At 38.6% G+C, this 13,470-nt stretch overlaps 1 long non-coding RNA gene across 2 annotated transcripts in view; it reads right to left on the reverse strand.

The window, feature by feature from the left end:
• The window catches only part of LOC103459518 (uncharacterized), a 34,702-nt gene that overhangs the window by 19,109 nt on the left and 2,123 nt on the right, over positions 1 to 13,470 (reverse strand). For both annotated transcript variants that reach the window (XR_532762.1, XR_532761.1), the window contains exon 2: positions 12,646 to 12,865. This is a non-coding gene — a long non-coding RNA (uncharacterized LOC103459518). The remainder of the gene's footprint in view (positions 1 to 12,645; positions 12,866 to 13,470) is intronic.

Consider the following 13,470-nt stretch of genomic DNA (forward strand, 5'->3'; position numbering starts at 1 on the left):
CACCGCGCGCTTCTTCTTCTACGGGCAAAAATGAAGTCGACGGCTGCTTACCGAAGTTGCTAGACCTGTTGTGGCTCAATATTGGTTCATATATAAGGCGCACCGGATTATAAGGCACACTGTCGGCTTTTGAGGAAATTGAAGGTTTTTAGGTGCGCCTTATAGTGCGGAAAATACGGTATTAGTAAAAGTTTTTGATGATGGTGAAATTCTGATGTTAACCTATGATAAAACTGGATATTGAGGAGGCAGTGCACCAATGATCTTCATAAAGCAGGAAAAGTAAAGCACTTTCAGTCAGAGCATCTACGCATCACTTCCTACTGCTACTTCCTTTGTGACTAATCAAATGCCTTTCTGTAAATACCAGCCAAATACAGTGATTGGTGTTTGAATAAAATGGTATTTGTACTTAATAATTGAATAGCGCTTTATAAAGTCGAGATGACCTTAAACGCTTCACACAACATTCAGTTTTTCCACCCATTCACGCATATATTCACACCCTGATGGTGGTGAGCTACTGGATGCCACAGCTGCCGTGGGGCAATTAGAGGTGGGTGAAGTGTCTTGCCCAATGACAGAACAACACTGTATAGCACTGCAATGTTTTACAACAAACTAATCTGGATTTTTACCAAAGATATAAAGATAAAGTGACCACCTACAAGCAAACCCTTTGATCAGTTTTTTAAACCTCGGTTTAAAAATTTTGAAATCATGAAAAATAAAGATTTGTATGAGCAATTTATTCAGTCTAATGCCATTTAGCTAGCACAACAACCTCTCCCCCATTAGCTGTGACTAAAGACTCGTCTAAACGGTTGGACTTTCCACCCAGTTGGAACAAATCCATTGAACACTGAATGTATTACTGCTTTCCCAGGTCTAATAGTCTAAACCCACCTGGTGATTTACAGCTAGTTGGATCTATACAGTTGGCGATTTTAGCCCGTGTAGCCCAACATATTAAAATTCCCTTAATTTCCAAAAATGCAAACAGTCCCTTTCTAGACCACAAAGAGTCACAAATGATTGAAACAACAAGCATTTCAGAATGTAATGGAGAAAATTTTAAGAACCAGCCACTGCTGGCTTCACGAGGCATACAAATCAAAAATCAATAACAAACAAAGCAGCAATTGTTCAGGTCTCCTAATCTCCCCACAATATAAACAGACAACTAAAGTCTATTGGGAACCTGTTTTTCTTCTCACCTCTTTTTTGCATAAGTATGAAACAGAAGGGGAAGGAGGAAAACAACATTGCTTAGGCTCGGCGATAACTGAGACATAATTTGTTGAAATTGGATGATACAGCTCAATAACAGGAATGCAACCGTGATACGAGAAAGCTCTCATTGTATTTCCCCATATTTAATCACCGCTGACATGTGTGGTGTTACAATGTGCTAACTACTGTGCTAAATCTCATGCTGTTGTTTGTGAGAAGCGGTGATAAGGGAGGGAGGGGAACACATTTTCCGTTCCTCTGGCTGCTATAAAGGACCCCTGGTAAATGGATTTTTTTTAAACCCATGGCAGTTACAAAATTACAAACTGAACAATAAAAATGTCTCTGTCTGAAATGTGTTTCTGGGGGATTTTCCATGTTTCACAATGTGACAGGGCAAATGTGTTCATTGGATCGGGTATAAATGCCGACTGCCAACAGTTTGCAACGGTCGTGTTGGAAATAAAAATGATAACTAAAAACCAAGTGTTGGATGTTGGAAATAAGAGGCATTATGTCGCTGCTTTTAGCCGCTATTTGAGCTGGCAGACTTTTCTACTCTGCTTATTCACCTTGTGGTTGTTATTCTCAAATCAGCAGAATTCCACTTTTGCGCCAGCAGAGTTTCTGACAACTGGCTGTTGACATTACAGTGATGAACCTTTTAGCAAACATTCTTCCAGTTTCAAATATGTTAAGATTTTTTTACCCCGTCACTCACAACCTTAAAATATATATATTAAAAAAAACATGAATTGTTCAATAAATATTGAAGAAGTCAAACTTGAAAGAGTTAAAGTCCTTTTTGTCTGGCTATTCTGTTCACAACAACAACATAAATATAGTAAAATTAAGCTTATAAGTCATGACAACATCTGGGTTTTAGCATTAACATAAAAGGTACAGCAGTCTTATGGTAAGTAAATGTCATCCAGCGATCATACTTTCTGAGCTCTGGTATCTATTGGCAAATTTGTAATGGCTGCCCTCCAACATGGGAAATTCAGATGCAAATTTTGACATTTTAAATCAGAGGAGTGTAAGGTCTAAGGCTAAACTTTTCAAGCTGCTTGTAAATGTTAATTTGCATTCAAACTCTATATTCAAGTTTTTTTTTTATGTTTTCCAGAGCAAAATCTCTCTCCATGTGACGCCGAATGCAACCCAAAATCAAACCACTGTCAATCCAACTCTATGCCTGAAGATGGCTACTGTCCATTTCAAAACTTCTGGTTTCATCTTTTGATTAAACTATGTGATAAATGCACAAATCCAATCTGCTTTGACCCATGTGCAGATTTTGAAGTCTCCTTATCAGATCACATTTGTACTGCTGGTTCCAAACAATAAGACAGGGCAATTTTTCCCATTAAAAAAAAAAGGTTTTATGCGTCTTTCAAACTCAATTATAAAGTTTTTCCTTTCAAGTTGTTCATCAGGTGCTACCTTAAAACCTCCAACCATCAACTTATAGGCTTCTTGTGTTGACCTCTGCAGCAATTATTTTTATTTTGGTGGTATGGGGCAGCTGTTTGGAGACGATCCTCCTTACTAATTGTTGGGAAAATGTGCCGTGTTCATTTAGCTCTACAGTTTGCATTACATGACCTTTAGCAGCAATAACACACTCTTCTCCCTAGCAAGCTCATTAAGACTGAGACCTTGATTAAAGCTTTATGGGAGTTATAAGAATCTCTTGATGTGCCTAAGCATTCGGATGGTGGGCCTTTCCTTTTGTTTCCTTGTTCGGCCCAAAAAAAAAAAAAAAAAAAAAAAGAGCTTTTCGAATAAATATACTTGTCTTCCGCTTTCTTTGCCAAGAGTATTTGTTTTTTGGCGCCTGGTGATGTACGGTTTCGTACTTATTTAGTTTCTTAACTAAAATCGTGACCCATCTGAGTGAATCAAATGTTAGCTGCTGTATTTTTTTTTTCTCCCCACAGCTTTTGGACAACTCTACCATCTCTCAACATTCCCTCTGGCAACAACAGATGCACCCCACAGAGCACAAGTACTCGAGGTTGTGAATCACAGTTTCAGAATTAGAATCTTTTTGTGTATCTAACACACATAACGGAGCAGATAGATTGCAATTATGTGCTTCAGTAAGAATTTATTCCATTGTTGTGCAAATTACTGTGTCTTGCATAAGTATTCAGACTTGTTCACATTTTGCTACGTTACCGTCACAAACGTCTGTTTATTTCGGAGGCGTTTTTTGGTGATGAACTAACTCAAATAATTTACTATAAATAAAAGGAGAAGAAGGATGCACCATTTTTTAAATAAATATCTAGAGTATGACAGCTGTACATTATCTGCACACTCAAATTTAGATATTCTTTGCTAAATTGTTCAGGCTTATTCAGCTTATATAGATTCTCAACTAATTTTAGGTCCATGCTTTGACTGGGCCATTGTAACACACGAATACTGTCAAATCCAGATATTCACATACAGAAATAAAAAGACATAGTAGTTTTTTTTCTCACTGAAGTGAAATCTGACCAAACTTGTCGTTTTAGATTAGAGTTACCAAAATTATTTCCATTTGCTTAATACCAGAAAACTTTGACAAAATTTTAACATTATTTTAAAATGTTATTTTGTAACTTTCTTCAAATTCATAAGTTTACATACATTTGGCCATTATCAGGGATAATTGTCTTTTATACTGAATGACTTGGGTTTTGGGTTTCAATCAACAATCCACTAATAGTAGATTAACTATGTTTGAGTTAATTTGATGCATTTTATGACCATACCTGCTTTTTTCTTTGACATGATTGGAAAGTCCAAAAAAAATTATAATAATTTTAAATCTTCCAAGATATCAGGAAGAGAACTGTGGAGCTGCACAAGTCTGGTTCATGCCTGGGAACACTTTGCAGATGGTTTAAGGTGCCGTCTTCGTCTGTTCAAACAATTACATGCAAATACAGTCATGACGGGAATGTCCGACTCAGGAACGAGATGGGCTCTGTAATTTGGTCCAAAATGTACAGATTGAACAAAAGACATTGTGAAGATGCTGGCAAGACGGTGTCAAGTCCCGTCTTTCTTATGACAGCTTTTCTTTGCTGCTGACTAATAAAAACATGAAACCAAAAAAAAAAGTCTTCTCTTTGATGCTTTAAAAAAATAATTCATTTATTCAACCACTAAAAGATCTATAAATTCTTCAACAAAGCCACCTTAAAACAAAAGTTTAACTTATTTTTCTTGTATAAAGTGGCTGCAGTCGTTTAATCAATACTAATTATTTTTCATGCAAGCAATTCTACTTAATGAGCTACAACATGCAAAACTGCTCCCCTTTTATCCTTATGTAATCAATATTTCCACTAACTGCTTTGCCTAATTTGCACATTGGTCCTACTGACAGTTTTTTTCAAAAGATATCCAGGACAGTTGCAATGTACAGCCCGCTTCTTGCAGGTTATGGTGTTAAGAGCCTTATTTTTAGGTTTCAATTCATTAAAGTGAGCCTCCAGGCAGGCCTGCAGTGCACACACACACACACACACATTGATACTCACTCAACAACACAGGACCTGTATGCAGATGAAATTATAGATGGCATTAATAGGTAAACACAGTGAAGTAAACAAACTCCATTAAAAACCTGACATGTTTCATTTAGCTGAGATGTTTTTGCCCCACTGGCTCGGCTGCAGGGATTGTTTAAAAGGGAGGGTGATGCTGCTGCTGAAGGTAAAGGTGGAGGTTGAAAGACCAGTAGCTAGGCTGGGGGGTGCGGGGGGTTGTTCTCTTAAGGGATACAATCAGAGTGCGGCACAGGTAATTATACGCCGCACGCTCGTAATGTGGGGGTCAGCGAGAGTCCGTTCCCTTTATTTTACAATCAATAGCCGCAACAGAGGCGCTAGCTGAGACGGAGAGAAACTGATGGAGGAGAAGGAACTTGAAAAAGTTCTTATATGTAGGATTTAAAAGTATATCCAGACGCTTGGGAATGCAAAAAAAAAAAAAACAGCTGAATAGAAACATTTAGGAGGTCAGATGCATCAGATAAATCTCCAGTGGCATCTACAGGTCCCTACATAAGTTATTCTCAGCTAATGCAGCAGTTTGGAGGAGATAATACAATATTTAAGACAGAGTAAAGTAGGGGTAAAAAAAAAAAAAAAAAGCATTTGTTCAATTGCTTTTAAGATAAATAGAGAATCAGCCAATCACATGGAGGCAACTTAAAGCATTCAGCCTTGCTGAAGCTCAAAATGAGCAGCAGAACAGAAAAAGCAGATGAGAGAGATTTTTAATGCGGCAGGATTGTTGGGCAGAGAATTTCAGAAATTACTGCTCCACCGGGATTTGATCCAGTGAAAAGAGAGAAAATATCCAGTGAGAGGAAGTTACTTTGATGGAAACGCCTCATTGATGTCAGAAGAAAATGACCAAGACTGGCTCAGAATGATGGGAAGTCAAGAGAGGAGCAAATATCCACTTGTTACTATGCAGAATGCCCTCTCCAAACACGCAATACACCAGACACTGAAGCAGAAGATTGCAGAAAATTGAGGGTCCAATTCACACAGGCTCAAAATGGCTTTACAATAACAGATTGGTCCAATTATTCTTAGTAGTCTTGTCAGAATTTGGCCTTATGAGCATGAAAGCATAAATCCATCCCACCTTGCACTGAAGCTTGAGGCTGATGGTGATAGAGTAATAGGGGAAGTTTTCTTACCAGTTGAGTATTGTTTGTGCATCTTAGGATGAATGCTTACAACAGATTAATGCACAAAAGCTCAGATCATCTCAAACTGGTTTCTAGACGTGAATCTGAGGGACCTTAAGGTCCCTCAGTCTCAATCTAATTAATAGAGCTTCTTCAGGATGAGGTGCAACAAGATATTTGCATCATGGATTTCGATATGGACCCAAATCTCTGAGGAATCAGCGACTTGGAAGACCAGAAACAATCATTTATGAAACTGGGTTCTGGAATGGATATATTTCAGAACGTTTCACGTTTCCATGCGGCCATTTATTTTTTTTAAATGATGACATCAAAACAACATGTCTGTCTGTCTTTCCTGCACTCTCACAAACAAACATGGCGCCATTCTGTGTTTTTTTTGTGTTGTTGTCTTGCATTGCGCCACCGATTGGCCAGGCATATCTACATCATTTTCGGTGGTGCCGTATCGTGATGTGTGGACACGCATTTTTCTGTTAAACGTTTAAAAAAATCTCTGTGAAGCATTTACGGGTTTGTTAAAAATAAAAGCTTACAAAGGCAGATTAAAAGCAACACATCGTACTGTGTATGAATGAAAAACAGATGCCACTTCAAGGGTGCCTCCACATGAAACCGAGACAGAAAAGCATTGATTCCCTCTTAGCTGAAGTCGTAATCTGTCTTGGACCGCGTGCGATTCCTCAGCCTCACTGGAAGATAAAGATGAAGGGAAAGGGGGGGAAGAGGGGTTCGGGTGCTACAGCGGTAATATCAGTCTTCAGCCAAATGGATATACATGAATGGCAGGCTTTTTACAAACGATAAGGATGTTGTTGTCACAGATCTGTGGGAAACAAGAGGAGGATGAGGCCTTGTCGATTTGCCCACCGCTTTGGGAGAGGAAAACGGCTAACTGGAGCAAAACGCAGCTTTCTACTGCTTGCTGATATCGCTTCTTTATGGAGATTTGAATCCTTAAACTGAAGTGCCCTGCGTGACGTCTCCCCCCCCATGAGCATATTGCTGACAATTACAGATGCGATTAGGCCTTGATGTGTGCAGGGTGGGCAGAATTTAGAGTGTTGCGTAACTAGAAGCTGGCCTTTCCAGCTCAACCTGAGCGGTGTTTGGCATTTCTGACAAGTCATTGTTTTGTTTCATCTCATCAGTGCTTTGAACTGCGAAGCGCCAGCAGGGGAAGTGCGATTATTCAGCTAAACTCTGTAGAGGAAATTACAGCTCTGAGACAGCAGGTGCATGGAAAAAAAAATACTCCTCCCTCTCCCCCATGCCTCAGGCATAAACAGGTGCATGGGCATGGAAGCACATATGCCAAAATGCGCATCTGTACGTACCAAAATAAATAAATATAGCATGCGTCACAAAAATAAAGTCACATTTTGTCATTTTGAATAAATGCTCAAATCCTTTTCCTCCTACAACCCCCGGAAAAAAATGAAAACAAAACAAAACATAAAATACAAGCAGCACAATCACTCTGTGACACAGATCCACACATGATCTCCCAAGAATGCAGCAAGCGAGCATGCAGGAGCTTTTCCAGACGAGGTAATTCTGTTTCTGTTTGTTTGAGAGGGAGGAGAAAAAAATAGGAAAAAGATAGAGGTAGAGGACGGTGGGGGTTTAAATCTAACATAGGAGGCCCGTGGCAGAGTCCCCAGGATCAAATTCAATTCTGGCAAGATACACATTAAGCCCCGTCAATCACAGGAGTGCCCTTGGAAAGCAGCAGAATGGTGATGAGAGCAGCAGGGGAGTCTCTTTTTGCACGAAAGCGGGGATGAACCTTCCTTAAATCTGGTTTGGCACATTCAAGAACCCGCATCATCGTGGGGGGTCCCTTGTACTCGACTCTGTCGCTCATTTTTCAACTCAAGACCATTTATATTCACTAAACAGGAAACAATTTACATCCTCAGGCTGCACAGATGTCTGCATAAGGCACCTCTCAGCCACAAAGACAACATTTACAAAATATGCCAGGATATACACAATTATAATACCAAAGACAAAACAGAATACACTATTCATCTTCAAAATTATCTTTAATTTAAAATATTCAACTCTGATTTACGTTTTGCAGAGATGTTATTGTCCGTAAATGCTATTTATGCTCTTTATATTTTTATGTTCAGATCAAAAATAAGTATTCAGTGTAACTTTTTCACATTACAATTACTGGAATTTTATTACTTTTTTTGAATGGTGAATATTTTATAGGTTAACAGAAGTCAATGAAGCGATTGGAGTGAATACAAGTAACCTGCTTGATGGACGGTATTTATTAAAGGGAGGACTTTTACTGAGAATTGAAAACACAATATATCCCATCACCTTCATGCAGATGACATTCAGCTTTACTGCTCCTCCAAACATGTCTGTTTTCAAAAACAATTTAAGGCTTTCTTATTCAAAAAAAAGCCTCAACAGCTTTTAAGATATTTGCCTTTTTATTATTTGAATCATGTAGTTATTATTTACCTACTTATGTTTCGAGTGTCTCCGCTGTTTTTCTCATTGAGAAAAGGTTTCGTTTTTGTACACCTCTCATGAAAGTTAAGCGTGTCCAGTCCCTTTATGAACGAACAAACATGTACTCCGTTATAAACATTAATAAGAGCCAAACCAGTGATGACATCTGAGGGTTTTTGGATACTTATTTTAGCATCTTGCGGTCTGCTTTGGAATGAGCTAGCTTGAATGTCCAGACCTTGGCTGGGAATGTCTCATTTGTAGTCATATTCATACAAATGAAAAGCACATTTAATTCAGTAAATCAATTCACTGAGTGAAACACTTTATAGAGATAAATTACACACACACTGGCTGATTAAGTCTTTGTGTTAATTATATTTTTTTACTTACATTTAATGAAAACATGCCAGATTTGAATATTACACTAGAACAGTAAATATATATAGCAGTGGTTCTTAACCCTTTTTGAGGTACCAAACCCCCCAGTTGCATATGCGCATTCACCGAACCCTTTTTATTCCAACCACCCCCCCAAGACACACAAAATATTTGCGGTATTCTGATTTAGTAATGTAATTATATTAGCTGTGTAACCACCCCCACACCACTAGAGGCAGTAGCAACCCCGAAAAGATGCGACTAAGGAGCAGATTTAGACTATAGAATTTGGTAAAACTGTGAGCTTTGCTGAAGTAATTAAAGACAAAAGTTCAAATCCATGCTGAGAGTGGAGCTCCTTCAATCAGGGCTCCTCCGCAGCACTGATTGGCTAAGCAATGTAACGTGATCCTCTGCAGCAAGTGATGGCAAAGCGGGGCATCATCACAACTTTACACAAGTGTGTCTTTACCTCCGCAGCAGAGGCTCCGCCGAACCCCTGAGACCAACTCATCGCACCCCTGGGGTTTGATCGAACCCAGGTTAAGAACCACTGATGTATAGAAATGTGGAATTGATGAAAGGGATGTTTTAAGCATGCTAAAAGGTCATCATTTTCATATTAATGAATTATAAATCTGCACCATATAAAGAGTTATTTCAGGTCATTTTGTGACCTCTTTCGATCCCTTTCTAGTCTCAAAAAGCTGCTTTCTGAAGGCCTTAGTCGGCTTTTTGGATCTCACTGTGGAGTTTACTCTACTTCCACCAGTCTGGAGCAAGCAAGCTAAACGTCTGAGGTTTAAACAGGGCAAACCTCCAGAAAAATGCTGACTAGCAATGTTCTCATGTGCACCTGATGTGATTTCTCTTTGTGTAATTTTAGCCATTTATGTGGGAATAAACGTGGAGGTGTTCGCATTTGTTCGTCGCCAAAAATGACCAGCTTCTTACATTTAAAAAAAAATTTAAAACCTGATTTTGTGTTTTATATTGCTTGATTTGATCAGTGTAACCCCATGGTTGTAGCATGGCAAAATTTTTCCCAAAAAAGGGGTTGCGAAAACTTTTCAAAGGCACAACCCGTGGCCCCGATCTTTCATCCCCACTGTGTACTATGAGTATACGCCGTGCTCAGCCAAATAAATGCATATGCTTAATCTCTCTTCACTTTCAGCAGACAGGAAAATTACATGCTGTTCCGCTCGCAGCTTGACTTCATTGCGGCTGCAGTGGAAGCGACAGTTAGCCTATTTACTTTTATTCTGGACTTGTGCTAATTATCTTAACTACACAAGTAATTATCTTCCACATCAAAGGGCCTCGCTCCGAGCCCTGCTGATCCCCTCCCTCCGTCTCTCACTCCCAAACAACCGGCCTGCCTGGCCCCCCGACACACGCCGTCGCCATCATCACGTTTCCCGAGCCAGCTGAATCATGACATTAGTGGATAATTAGCCGATCGCCTGACTGGGTTTGATTGGGGAGGGTGAGAGGGGCGAGGGCAACATGTGACGAAGCGAACCGTCTGGCATTGGAGCTGCCGAATTTTGAGAGATCACGGAACTGAGACTGAAGAGAGATCTCGCATGTTTTTACCTGCATGGATTATCGGGAAATAAATGACATCTGCAGGGATGCAAGGATTGTTGTTTGTTTGTTTTTCGCTATTTGGCCGTAGCTGTGTAGATCAATGAGGTTGTTTTTATTTAAACTGAAGCCTTAAAGGAATGAATGTATGGTAAAAAAAAAAAGAAAGAAAGAAAGAAGTAGGAATGTAGAGCTCATATTTGTGTGTGTTTGATTTTTACTCGCATTATCTGCCTTGTCTGTCAATACCTCTGGGCTGCAGACAATAATCAGGTCATCTGGCGCCAGGCACAGATCCTTCATTAACAGTATAACTGTAATCTCTGCAGAAAACATGCGACTGCTGGGGGAAAATTTACATGAAGTGCATTTAAATTCCTTTGAAGTTGTTTGTTTTGCTCACCTTGGAAACACGCTATTTCTACTTCTCTTCTGCGGTGCGGAGTAAACGCACCCCATAAATATTTATCCACCTTGAGCCCGTGCTATTCTGGCCCGGTGTTTTCGACATGGCCACCGGAGATTGGGCCTATCAGGACCCGCCGACGAGAAAGGGGAGGAAGAAGAGAGGAAGAACAAAAAAAAAAGAAGAAAAAAAAAAGAGCAAAAAAGAAAGCTTGAAGGAGAGAAGTGGTGCTGGAGAATATTTTTGTGCAGGTCCCAAAATGGAAAGTGGAGGGTTTGCGAAATGTTTAATGCAGAAGAATGGTTGCACGGTTCAGAGTCTGTTTCCTTTACAAGTCACCTCACACGCTCATGAAACTTCACTCACACAAGTCTAGGCGCTGCATTTCTTTTTTTTTGTGTGTGTGTGTGTGTGTGTGTGTTTTGGTGCTCAGAGGAAGCTCTTTGAAGCTTCAGTCTCCAAGGGAAAAACACCTGGTGATTCAGTCCAAATAAACCTTCCAAATGTATGAACACCTCCATAAAATTTTCAAATTTTTCTTTGATTGTTGGCATTTTATGTACTAGAGCATCACAAAGTAGTGTGCAGTTGTGAAGTGGGAGGAACAATCAGACGTTGATGTTAAACATTCATGCAAAAAAATCTAAATAAATGTTGAAAATTATCTCTGCACTTCCACCTAAAACATGGTGATGGCAGCATTGTGCTGTGGGAGTTGACTTTTTTAATCTCCATTTCTTTCTTATTAGCTTCCAGACATCTTTTGCAAATTTTCCAATGGACTCGTATTAATTTTAAGAAAATATTTTCTGCCCCTAAAATCACATCCACATTCAATTTTATTCACTGTAATCAAAATGTTTTTTATTAGAAAATGAGGAATCTTTTCACTCACTGTCCTGAGGTTTTATTTCCCACCTAACCTTTTAACATTTTATCATATTTCAACCTCAAACTCCAGTGCATTTGTTTTTATGTTAGACCTACACAAACTGGTGCACAAAGTGGAAGAATGGTTTGGGAAATGTTTGCACAAATTCAAAGTTGGGAACAAAACAAAGATAAAAAGTGTGTACATTCAAATAAAACCCACTTCAACCAAATATCTCTCTCTCTACCATAAAACTGTGTCAGAGGCATGATGCTGTTCAGAAGCTTTTCTTTGGTGGGACAAAGTTGCTCAGAGATGATGGGGAAACTGGGTGAAGCTAAATGCAGGGTTGATCTTCCAGAAACAAAATCCCAAACATAAAGCAAAAAAACTACTTTTCTCAAACCAACCTGAAGCTTGAGGCTATTTTGCAAAAAAAAAAAAGAACAAGTAATTAAAATCAAACGTAAAGGTATGTTTATGGACTTTCGTCTCGAATCTGACGCTTTTCAAGTTAAAATTAAAGCAAAAACTTTAGGAATTAAACATCTACAATATTTTCAAACTGTTTAAATCAATATAACTTTATTTCAGGTTATACTTCAAAGCAGCTCTGACATCTCAGATCTGCTGTGTTTTAAATAGCTGTTGCAAGACAAACCAATTTCTAACTATTGTATGCCGTTTAGTTAGACATGTTAGTTATGAGCAGGTTCAACAGTAGATACTTTCCTGTAGCAGTTTCCTGACCAATGAAAATCAACACATTCTTGCCTTGCAGTTTTATCTCAACACGGGGCTAATTCAAAAAAGTACTGCAAGTATTTAAATATACAGCAATAAATATATTCAAATATCTAACAAAGATCGAGTTCTTGTGTTGAACTGATCTTATTGGAAGAGTTAACAGAGGTTGGTACTGCAACTGCTTTGGCTGGATTTTTTTTTTTAGGAATCTTTCCTTACCTGCAGTCATCCGCCATTATCATCCAGGCTGAGCTCATCATGATGCCAGGCTGACCACTGCTTTTGTTCTCCTCCAATGTACTGGAAGTATTGATTTGACCTCTCCTGGTGTTCCTGCCATTTTCTCTGGTTGTTTGAGCTGCCACAGAGCGGTCCAGGTTAGCTGGCGATGGGAGCTCCTCTGTGCTAATGGCTAACTTGAATCAAACTCCAGACATTTCTGATAAAATAAAATAAAAAATTATATATATATATGGCAATGAATGAAAGTTTAGTCAACATTTAAAAGGGCAAATGTTATTTTAGAATCTAATCAAAAATGTTGTCACATATTCAGAATTAAATACTTTTGTGATCCCAAAAGGTAAATTATATGTTGTAATTCATATTATTCAAGGTTCTGCAAAAAGTAGATGCTGACCTCCTGCAGCAGTCTGTATTACAGTGAATCTGAAGAAGCTCTGTTTTTCCTATGACACTCATAAACAGAATGCTCAGGATTGTTTGTAATTTTACTTTTTTATGTAAAGTAACAGATTTGCAAAGTCTAGAATTGCACAGAAAACCCATAAATTGTGGAATCTGCAAAGTGAAACAGCACATTTTTTTTCTTAAAGTTATTCCTGCATGTCTGATTCTCTTTGAATAAAGCTCTTTGATTTCTAAAAAGTCATAACATTGAAGCAAATAGTGCCCATATCTGATATGTTCACATCTTTCCACATGATCATCAACACAAACTTAAATTTATTTTGTTGCATTTTTATCTGATTGACCAACATAAAGTTGCACATAACTCTAAAGTGTATGGAAAATTATAGTTTT

Source organism: Poecilia reticulata, linkage group LG23, assembly GCF_000633615.1.
Source record: "Poecilia reticulata strain Guanapo linkage group LG23, Guppy_female_1.0+MT, whole genome shotgun sequence".
Classification (NCBI taxonomy): Eukaryota; Metazoa; Chordata; class Actinopteri; order Cyprinodontiformes; family Poeciliidae; genus Poecilia; species Poecilia reticulata.